The following is an 11,132-nucleotide window of genomic DNA, read 5'->3' on the forward strand; positions in this document are numbered from 1 at the left end:
GCCCTCAGGCTCCTCTTTTGTTTCGATCATACTTCTCACAGGTCTCTGTCCTCCTACATTTCAGACAAGAGAGTTAAGTTCAGTCAATGTTGAGGAGGGAGAAGAAGACTTTGCAATTAAATTGCTAATTAAGGAAGTACCAACCTGAAGAAGCTAATTTGCACTGACCTATTTAAAATATCTAGCAGCAGATCAGGCATGAATTGAGGTACAGCCCTTTTATGCATCAGCCAACTGGCCTTCTTTCAGAGCAGCAGCTATCAATAATTCCATGCTGAGGACCATCTGATAGGAAATCAACCATGGGCCCCTGGAATGCCAGCATTCCCCACTGCTCTGTTTTCCCAGTTGTCAGATCTGTTTATAAATTGTCCATTTATAGCAAATCCAGCACCTGCTATGAACACCTCATCCTGCCAAGTGTTGGAGTGCATCTCAGAAAGAACCACTATAGACTTTTCCAGTTCCTTTTAACCTTTCCCAACCCAGGAGTTTGAATATTTGCCTAGGAATTCTGAGGGAGGACATATTCTATACGGAAAAAGCTAGTCTATTATAAGTTAGCATTCTGCTCCACTTTTAAAAAAAAGAAAGAAAGAAAAGAAAAAGAAAGAAAATCATCATTCTCTTGGGAGACACAATGCTCTCTTTCTGAACAAGTCTGACATTGGGACACATTTAAAATAACCCCGAAAAAATTCAGCAGGGTACAAATGCTCTGGGGGAAAGTTAAGGGAGGCTTTCTTTTTAACTCTATTATGTAGTTTTTTAGCTCACTGTCAATACTTCCACTTAGCAGACAATGCTGTCTGCTGCTCAAAACCATTATGTAAAATGTATTTAAAGACACCTTCCCAGGGCTGAAAACCCTACATATGACCTAGATTTGGGTTTTTTCTTGCCCATTATCCATTTGCAAAGTGCCTAGAATTAATTCTCAAAATTCCATCCCTCCTCCAATCCCAGTATGCTTCCGTTCATTTTATTCTTTGCAAAACAAAATAAAATCAATGGCATACATATAATATTTTTGAAGTGAGGGTTCATGGTTTCTAGAGAATTATGAAGTTCAAACTAGATGCTGTGGTAGACAGAAATGTGTGGGTAACCTCCAGGAGGTGTGGTGACCCCTTGATGCTTCAGTTTACACCTTCCCTCAATAATCCTTCTCAAGCATAAAACTGTCACTTTTTTTTTTTAAGCCACAGAGGGAGACCCTAATTAAGAGCACGTGGCAGAGGCCGCTGGTGTGAGGGGGTGGCATTTCTCACCTCCAGCTCTGCATTCAGCCAAGGGGGTAGCCACATATTTTTACTGGAGGACTTGAGCGTTTAATATTTCTTTTTGAAAAATGTTGAGGTATTTGGAGACAAGACAGCCTTTGTAAGGTAACTGTTATTAGTGGGCCAGTAAAGTTAGGCAGTCACGAGTTTGGGCAAAACAGAAGCGACTCAAGAAATAGAATCAGAGAGCATGGAATTAAACACCTATAAAATTAAAAATGCTTGCTCTCAGCTATGGGTTATCCTTTGCAGGGGCCAGGGCTTCAGCATTCCAGTCTGGGATAGTTTATAGCTTTTTGTTGGAGTTTATACAGATTAAGCTTATCTTAGATTACATACGCATCCATTATTTCTTTCCAAAATGGAACTGTGTTTAATCCGTTACATGTTACTCCAGTGCAAATCATCTTTGCTTACTTTTTGGTCATTTGATGGCCATCTGTTTTACCAACCTGGATTCTTTCACTCATCACAGAAGTCAGGCCCCATTACTTGAGATGATCTCTGAGATGCCCCTGCTGGAGAAAGGAATGTGCAAATTAGGAGACTACAAATCAGTTTGAAAACTCAATGACTCCTTCCCATAAATCTGTGTCCTTAATATTAAAAATCATTTGGAGGTGCTGAAAAGAGAACTGATAGCTAACAGAACACAGCAGCCCTACTCTCTTCAGGGCATGGATTAGCAGTTGAGAGGGACTATGCAGATCTAAATCCATATTCTGCTACCAAAAATAGAAAAGAGGAAACCTTTGAAGCCAAAGAAGGCCTAAGAATAACTGTCAGCAAAGAGTTAGAGCTCCATGGGCAGGAAGCAATGCTCAAGTGGCCGTTTTGTGCTTCTTTTTTTCCCCCCTCCCCAGTGGCTTTCACATTTATCCTGTTAGAAAGATAGCTTTCAAAGACTTCCCTTTAACACAGACACATGGGCCTTCACAACCCGCCTTTCTACAGCGGCTCAGGGGCCTGGCGCTGCACATCACTTCCACACAGCCCCTGGGTTTGGTGTGATTTCCCCCCACGATCACTTCAATCTGTTTAAGGCTGAACAGAGAACTCTTCATAGACCACATTACACAGAGAGCCTCAGTAGGAAATGGCTGACCAAGAAACACTTGTTTCCTGTTTTGCTTTTGACAATTTTACATTTCAACTCAACCTGGGTTTCATCCTTTTAATTTTTTTATAGTCACAAAAATCAATGCACCAAACCAGTGAAATTTGTTTTATGACACTATAAAATATACACTTGAATCTATCTTATAAAAGGTTTTCGAGTTAGAAGAGGTTTTCTGGAAACAAGACAGTGAGGATGCTTTAAAGAGGCCTGTGGGACAACTGGAGAGGCACAGAGGCTGACAGGGTTACTAGAAGGAGATCTGGCAGATGTATGGCGATAAGCAGCTTAAAGGCCAAGGGATAGAAAACACGATATGAAGGGGAACAGAGAGAAACAAGACACTGAGGAAGATGGCAGAGTTTCCTCTAGCCATGCAACACCTTATGCAAATAAGGAAAAGGCACCCCTTGTGAGCACACACAAACTGATGCGAAGGCGCATGGCTTGATTTCAGCTCTCACTCTTCCCTTTGATCAGATGCCCTTCTGCAAGGCACAGCCTACACCATACCACACCTGGGGTTTGTGAAAAATGCAGGCAAGAGACTGAAAGTCTCAAATGGGGAACTTTAGATAAACTGTCAAAAAAAAAAAAGTCACAGATGCTTATGGTAGCATACAGGAAATCCTGTTTTGAATCAAAGAATTTTGCTGGTGACTGAGGTTGGGGGAGGATAGCTGGAAAAATTTATTTCTCCAAACTAGCTATATCAAAACATCCCAATGGAACATTTTATCTTTTGTCATGTTTCATATGATGCATGTATTTGTTCATTTTTTAAAAAACATTTATTTATTTTTGAGAGAGAAAAAGAGTGCAAACAGGGGAAGGGCAGAGAGAGGGAGACACAGAATCCTAAGCAGGTTCCACACCATCAGCACGGAGCCTGACACGGGGCTCAAACCCATGAACCGCAAGATCATGACCTGAGCCAAAATTAAGAGTGGACACTCAACTGACTGAGCCATCCAGGCACCCTGTATTGTTCATTTTATGAGAGGTTTTTGGGTTTTTTGGGGGTTAATTTTTTTTAATGTTTATTTATTTTTGAGAGAGAGGAAGAGAGAGAGAGCAAGCAGAGGAGGGGCAGAGAGAAAGTAAGACACAGAATCCGAAGCAGGCCCCAGGATCTGACCTGTCACCACAGAGCCCAATGCAGGGCTGGAACCCACGAACCTTGACATCATGACCTGAGCCACCCAGGCACCCCTAAGAGAGCTTTTTGTTCATCACATCACTATATTTGTCAGGATCACAATCTGTGCCTAGACACAAAATGCTAGAACTAGTTATAATCTGAGCACAGCTCATAGGATGAACCATTGGGGATTCTTAATTGCCTTTATCTCAAAGTTCTTGAATGTTTTATTGAAACAACTCGTTAAACTTCAGCCAAAATAAAAAATAAAATAACCCCCACCACTCAGACAGATTGTTTTTTCAAGGTCATGGCCTTAGTTTGTAATATAATATTTTATCAATCTGCTTTAGTTAGGTCCATGAGTTGCATCAGTCAGCAAAACTAAAATGGGCAAAAATCATAATCGCACAGAAAAGAGGGAATCAAGAGAAGAAAGAGTAAAACATGACATCACATACCTATTATTAAAACACAATCAGTATGTAAGAAATGGTACCACTCTTGCTTTTGCTCAGGACCTGGGCATTCAGTGACTATGAGGGAACAATGAACATTTATAACAATGTACAGGTTTTACAGTTCTTCAACAACTGTTACATGCATCATCTCATCAAATCCTCAGAATCCTTACAAGTAAGTATGGTTTTGTCATCACCTTTGGGTAGGTGAAAAAATTGTAAATCAGACAAGCTGAGAGACTTACTCAAGACCAACCAAAATAGTATGTGACAGAACCAAGACTCAATCCCAAGCCTTCTGGCTCAAAGCAAGGACTTACTAGTATACCGGTTCTCTGGTTCAAATGGAGACATCTCCTGATAGCTTTTTGTATAATGGATAGGTCTACCTATTTCTAGGATGACAAACAGCCTGAGAGGTGATGAGATCAGCCATTATTTATTCTAGCAATCTGAATGACTTAGCTTTTTAATATCTATTTTACTTTCAAAAGATTTTTTCTTCATGCACTCCCTCTGCCAAACACATTTTTGGAGAAGTTAGAATGTTAACTGATTTCAGTTAATAACAGCCTCTGCATTATCTGCTTTTATAACACTCTCTCAATTCTAATGCAGATTCCTGATTAAAAATGAGAAACTATTTTTAAAAATTAAGGATGTCTTTGTACTTATAATTGTATGTTTCTGAAACCAACTTGATTAGCTTCAGAGTATCAGGGTTTCAAGTTGTCTAACAGTGACAAAATAATTTGGGAGGTTTTAAGGTCAAAGCTGGCAGTGATCCATTAGAAGACCTGCTTCCTAAAAGACTTCAGCCATGTGACCAAGTGATGACACCAGATGGTCAAACTCATCCATCATCACATTTTTACAGTAAAAACAGCAACCCTTAGAATAAACTTATTGGAAATAACACATATAATCTAACCAATTAACTAGTGATAGTTTAAAAAATAGCCTCTAATGGCTTATATCCACCTAAGTCCTAAATGTTTAGGTTATACTGGTAAAAGTTATCATTTCCCAACATATTCTATAACACCAAAAATTCTACTTCTAGTTTTCTACCCTAGAAAAATTCTTTTTTTTTCAATATATGAAATTTATTGTCAAATTGGTTTCCATACAACACCCAGTGCTCATCCCAAAAGGTGCCCTCCTCACTACCCATCACCCACCCTCCCCTCCCTCCCACCCCCATCAACCCTCAGTTTGTTCTCAGTTTTTAAGAGTCTCTTATGCTTTGGCTCTCTTCCACTCTAACCTCTTTCCTTTTTTTTTTTTTTCCTTCCCCTCCCCCATGGGATTCTGTTAAGTTTCTCAGGATCCACATAAGAGTGAAAACATATGGTATCTGTCTTTCTCTGTATGGCTTATTTCACTTAGCGTCACACTCTCCAGTTCCATCCACGTTGCTACAAAAGGCCATATTTCATTCTTTCTCATTGCCACGTAGTACTCCATTGTGTATATAAACCAGAATTTCTTTATCCATTCATCAGTTGATGGACATTTAGGCTCTTTCCATAATTTGGCTATTGTTGAGAGTGCTGCTATAAACATTGGGGTACAAGTGCCCCTATGCATCAGTACTCCTGTATCCCTTTACCCTAGAAAAATTCTTACACATGTACAAAAATGTTTGTGGCAATGCTGTTTGACATTTTTCAAAAGTTACAAATAACTGCCCCTCACCAGAGAAATGGGTTTAAGTACTTACAATCAATGTAAATACAGCAAAATGCTATACAACAAATAAAATGAATGAATTGAATGTACATATTTTAAGATTAGATAAATCTCAAAATATATTGTTGAAAGAGAAAAGCAAACTGCAAAAGTTTATTTAGTACGCTAATTGTCTAAGTCTGTTTGGTCTGCTACCACAGACTGGGTAGCTTATAAACAGAAATTTCTTGCAGTTCTGGAAGCTGGAAAGCCCAACATCATGGTCAGGTTCTGGTGAAGGCATTCTTTCCAGTACAGACTACAAACCTCTTGCTGTGCTCTCACTTGGTAGAGGAGCAGGTGATCTCTCCGGGGTCTCTTCTAATCTCATTCATGAGAGCCCTCATGACTTAATTACCTCTAAAGGCCCCACTTCCTAATACAATCACCCTAGGGGTTAGAATTTCAACATATAAATGGAAGGGGGGGCACATACATTCTAATCATAGCACCAGTATTTAAGTAAAAACTTTAAACATACAAAATAAGTTATAAATGGGTCCATACAAAGATATAATAAATAAATGTATGAAAATATTCATGGAAATTACACATATCAACTTCACAAATGGTTACCTCTAGAGATGGAAAGAGACAGAAAAAAAGAGCTTTGCTCTACCTGTAATTCTTTTAAACCTTTAGATAGATTTATGTTTTCTTTCAGTTATCAAAATAGTATAGCACTCACATTAAAACAGGCATACAGACCAGTAGTATAGAACAGGGAGCCCAGAAACAAACCTTTGCATACATTGTCAAGTGATTTTTGACAAGGGTGACAAAACCACCCAACAGTCTTTTCAGCAAATAATGCTGGGAAAACTGAATATCCACATGGAAAGGAATGACTCATAAAGTTGGACTCGTACCTTATACCACATATTAAAATTAGTTCAAAATGGACCAAAGACATAAACATAAAAACTAAAATCCTAAAACTCTCAGAAGAAAATATAAGGGAATAGCTTCATGGCATTGGATTTGGTAAGGATTTCTTAAATATGACTCCAAAGACATAGGCAACAAAAGAAAAAATAGATAAATCAGATTAGAAAATTTACATTTTGTGTATCAAACACTATTGACAGAGTAAAAAGACAACCCATAGAATGGAAGAAAATATTTGCAAGTCATATATCTGATAAGGGATTAATATCCAAAATATATACAGAACACCTACAACTCAATAACAAAAAACAAAAAAACAAAAAAACAAAAAAACAACCCAGGGCACCTGATTGGCTCAGTCAGTTAAGCATCCCACTCTGGATCTCCATTCTGGTCATGATCTCACAGTTTGTGGGACTGAGCCCCACATCAGGCTCTGTGCTAACAGTCAGAGACTGGTTAGGATTCTCTCTCTCCCTCTCTCTGCCCCTCCCCTGCTGGCATGTATGCTCTCTCTCTCTCTTTCTTTCAAAAAATAAATAAACTTTAAAAATAAATATATTTAAAAAAAAACTTAAAAATGGGTAAAGGACTTGAACAAATAATTTCCCAAAGAAGATACACAAATGGGCAACAATCACATGAAAAGATGTTCAACATCACTAATTGTTAAAGAAATGCAAATCAAAACCACAATGAGACACCACATCCATCAGGATGGTTATTATATAAAACAAACAAACAAAAATATGTATTATTAAGTATGTGGAGAAACTGGAACTCTTGGGCAATGCTATTGGGAATATAAAATGATGCAGCCACTGTGGAAGACAATATGATGGTTTCTGAAAAAAATTAAACATGAAGTTACTATCTGATCCAGCAATTCCACTTTTATGTATATACTCAAAAAAAGTTAAAGGAGGGACTTAAACAGATATTTGTAGACCAACAAATAGCAGCATTATTCACAATAGCCAAAAGACAGAAACAACCCCATGTCTGTTGACAGACAAATGAATAAACAAAATGTAATATATACATGCAATGTAAGTCTTAAAAAAGGAATGAAATTCTGATGCACGCTACAGTCATGGCTAAAGGCAGACTCTTGAAAACTTTATGCTAAGTGAAATAAGCCAGACACGAAATGACAAATATTGTATGGTTTCACTTATACAAGTTACCTAGAATAGCCAAATCATAAAGTAGAATAGTGGTTACCAAGGTCTGGTGAAAGGGGGATTTAAGAGTTATTGTTTAATGGATACAGGATCTCAGTTTGGAATGATGAAAAAGCTCTGCTGATGAATAGTGGTAGTGTTGTACAACATGGGTGTATTTAATCTTACTGAATTGTACACTCAAAAGGAGTTAAAATGGTAATTTTTACGTTATGTAGCTTCCATCTCAATAAAAATGTTTCTTCAGTAGGGGGAGAAGGAGGCGAATCAAAATTGGCAAAATGCCAAAATTGCTATCTCTTTAAACCCAGTGGTAGGTTTACAGATAGTCTATTAGTTTCTGCATTTTTTTGTGTTTTTGAAATACCTCAGCTTAATTTTGTTAATTTATGGTAAGTTTTGAAGAAAAGTTTTCATAAAATTATTCTGACCCTGTCAAGCAGAATGATGAGACTCTGGGATAAGATACTGAAGGCTGAAGCACCTTTCACATTATTTGATTAGTTTCTCCTGCTCTATAACAGAGCTCCTCAAATATAAAGTGAATACAAATTACCCAGAGATCTTATTTAAAAAGCAGATTCTGATTCAGTTGGTCTAGAGAGAGCCTGAGAGTCTCCATTTCTAACAGGCTCCCAGGTGATGCCTATGCTGCCAGGCCACAGACACACTTTGAGTAACAAGGATCTGAAGAATGACAGCATTCTACATATACTATCTTTCATCTGAAATTGTCTTAAATGTGTATTTCTAGATGATAAAGGGCTAAAGCCAGTCTTGAGTACTCTTAAATGAAAAATTCATCATCTTATAATTTGTTTGATAAAAACTATCATAAAGCAAAATAACAATTAAAGCCTAACCATTATTGAAAATATTTCACAAAGGGGCACCTGGGTGGCTCAGTCGGTTGAGCGGCCGACTTCGGCTCAGGTCACGATCTCGCAGTCCGTGAGTTCGAGCCCCGCGTCGGGCTCTGTGCTGACAGCTCGGAGCCTGGAGCCTGTTTCAGATTCTGTGTCTCCCTCTCTCTGACCCTCCCCCATTCATGCTCTGTCTCTCTCTGTCTCAAAAATAAATAAATGTTAAAAAAAAAAAAGAAAAGAAAATATTTCACAAAGACTACACCTCTTTTGAAAATCCTAAATTAGAAACTTTGACTCAGCTATCAAAAAATATAAAAAATGCCTAGTTTAAGACATATTAATGCCTCTTCCCCAAATGAGTTGTGAAATAGGAATTGCTATAGCACAATTTTCCACTGATGGCAAGTTATTTCACTTAATTATACAGTCCTTAAATAGTCTCTTTTTACTTTGTAAATTCCAGGATAATCCTAGGTTGGGAGCTAATAATTTCACCTACTATAAAATCACTGATTAATTGCCTAAAATTAAAAAAGCCTCTAGGACAAGATTTCTTGCCAGAATGGTTTAGAATCTGGTCTGTCTGGTGGGCCTCAAGGGGCCATTCTAGTTAACTGAATTAAAGCTTCAGGAGATACAGGGGCATCTGGATGGCTCAGTCAGTTGTGCATCCAACTTTTGATTTCAGCTCAGGTCATGATTCCAGGGTCATGGGGTCGAGCCCCTCACTGAGCATGGAACCTGCCTGGGATCCACTATCTGCCCCTCTCTCTGTCTCAAAATAAATAAATTAAAAAAAAAAAAAAAAAAGCTTCAGGAGATATAGTGCTCCCAGAATTGGTATAAATGTGATCCACCCCATTGCCAAAAAGTAAGAAATCCTCTATATCCCCCAGTTAACCACCAAATCATCAAATTCCTCCTTGGACTCAAACAGTATGATTCCCTAAATAAGTATAGTTGATTAAGAATAAGCAGACTTCAGGCATAATTATCCCACTGCTGAGCTTGTTTTAAATAACATAATACTACAGAATTCACATGATTCACTAATCTTTCACCAGTCTATCATTTCAGAGGCATGAATTGTCTTCAGTCCAAACAGAAAATTTTGACACATTTTCTAGGTCAATGGTTGTTTAGAATCTGTATCATACTCTTCCAGAGTAATAGTTACATCAATAATACATACACAGATAGCGCTAACTTTTATGGTGCCTTAACTCTGTGTCAAGGCCCATTCTACATGCTGTATTTACATGGATTATCTCCTTGAATCCTTGTAACAACCCTATGAGACACATATTATCATCTCCAACTCACAGTTAAGAAAACAGACTCAGAAAATTAACAGGTCCAAAGTCACAAAGTAAGTGGCAGTTTCTGACTCCAGAATACTGTTCTTCACCATGATGCTCACTTGCTAACTTTGTTACTACTACTCCCCTTTGTAAATGGCATCAAACAGGGCTATTCCAAACTGCTTCGTAAAACTACGGTAAATTCAAAGAATGTCTCTTGCTTATAACAAGTATCCTCCTCTATGTCTTTACTCAATCTCATTTAGAGGAGTCATTAGAAACATATGGGCCTACTGGCTAATACTGTCAAGACAAAGGTATCATTATACTTGGCAGAATGTCTGCAATATTTAAGTGGAAGATCACTAATGCCTCTAATAAATCACTCAGTTCAGTTTGCCCACTTAGAGTAGTTAGCAGCAGAGCTAAAACCTAGGGGTGTCCTGAGATTTCATTCTGAAGGATGGCTAGTTGTAATACAAGCCTGAAAAATAAAAAGCTGCGTTTGGGAAAATATCAGCACATTTTCATTTCTAACGCAATTGAATTCCCTCCCAAATGACTTATTTCCCTCCACAAAAACTAGGCTCTTAATTCCTAGGCTTGATATTTCATCACAGATAGAAAGACTATATATACGTACAAAATATTAATAGCCCCAAAGGAGGTCACATTGATTCAAGAATTATCTATTTACTGTGCCAGTGTCAGAGAGCTCACACTCTGGGTGGGTCAGATGAAGGAAAGGCTGAGGATACTGACAATATGTCAGAAAACAGAAAGCCCAATCTATTTCAATCCCATTTGCAGTCTTAAATCACGACTTTTACTGACAAAGTCAGTATTTAAGACAGATATTTCTCAATAAAATATAATTCAAAGGTAATTTGTTTGCCAGAAGCCAAATGGCTATCTTTTTCTTCCAGATTGGCATAGCATATTTTCCTCAGGACCTGAAGGCATTTAAGATATATTTAACTTGAGAGAGGAAATCAAGAGACCACGAGGCTTCCTAAAGATACAGAAGAATGAGTGATGGTTCTTTCAAAATTAATAATTGCAAATCAAACTACCAAAGAATGGAAGAGAAGAAAAGCAATTATTACATCAATCAAGGCGATTACTTATAAAGGACCTAAAATACATTTCTTTTATTTATC

This window comes from Acinonyx jubatus, chromosome A1 (assembly GCF_027475565.1).
Source record: "Acinonyx jubatus isolate Ajub_Pintada_27869175 chromosome A1, VMU_Ajub_asm_v1.0, whole genome shotgun sequence".
Lineage (NCBI taxonomy): Eukaryota > Metazoa > Chordata > Mammalia > Carnivora > Felidae > Acinonyx > Acinonyx jubatus.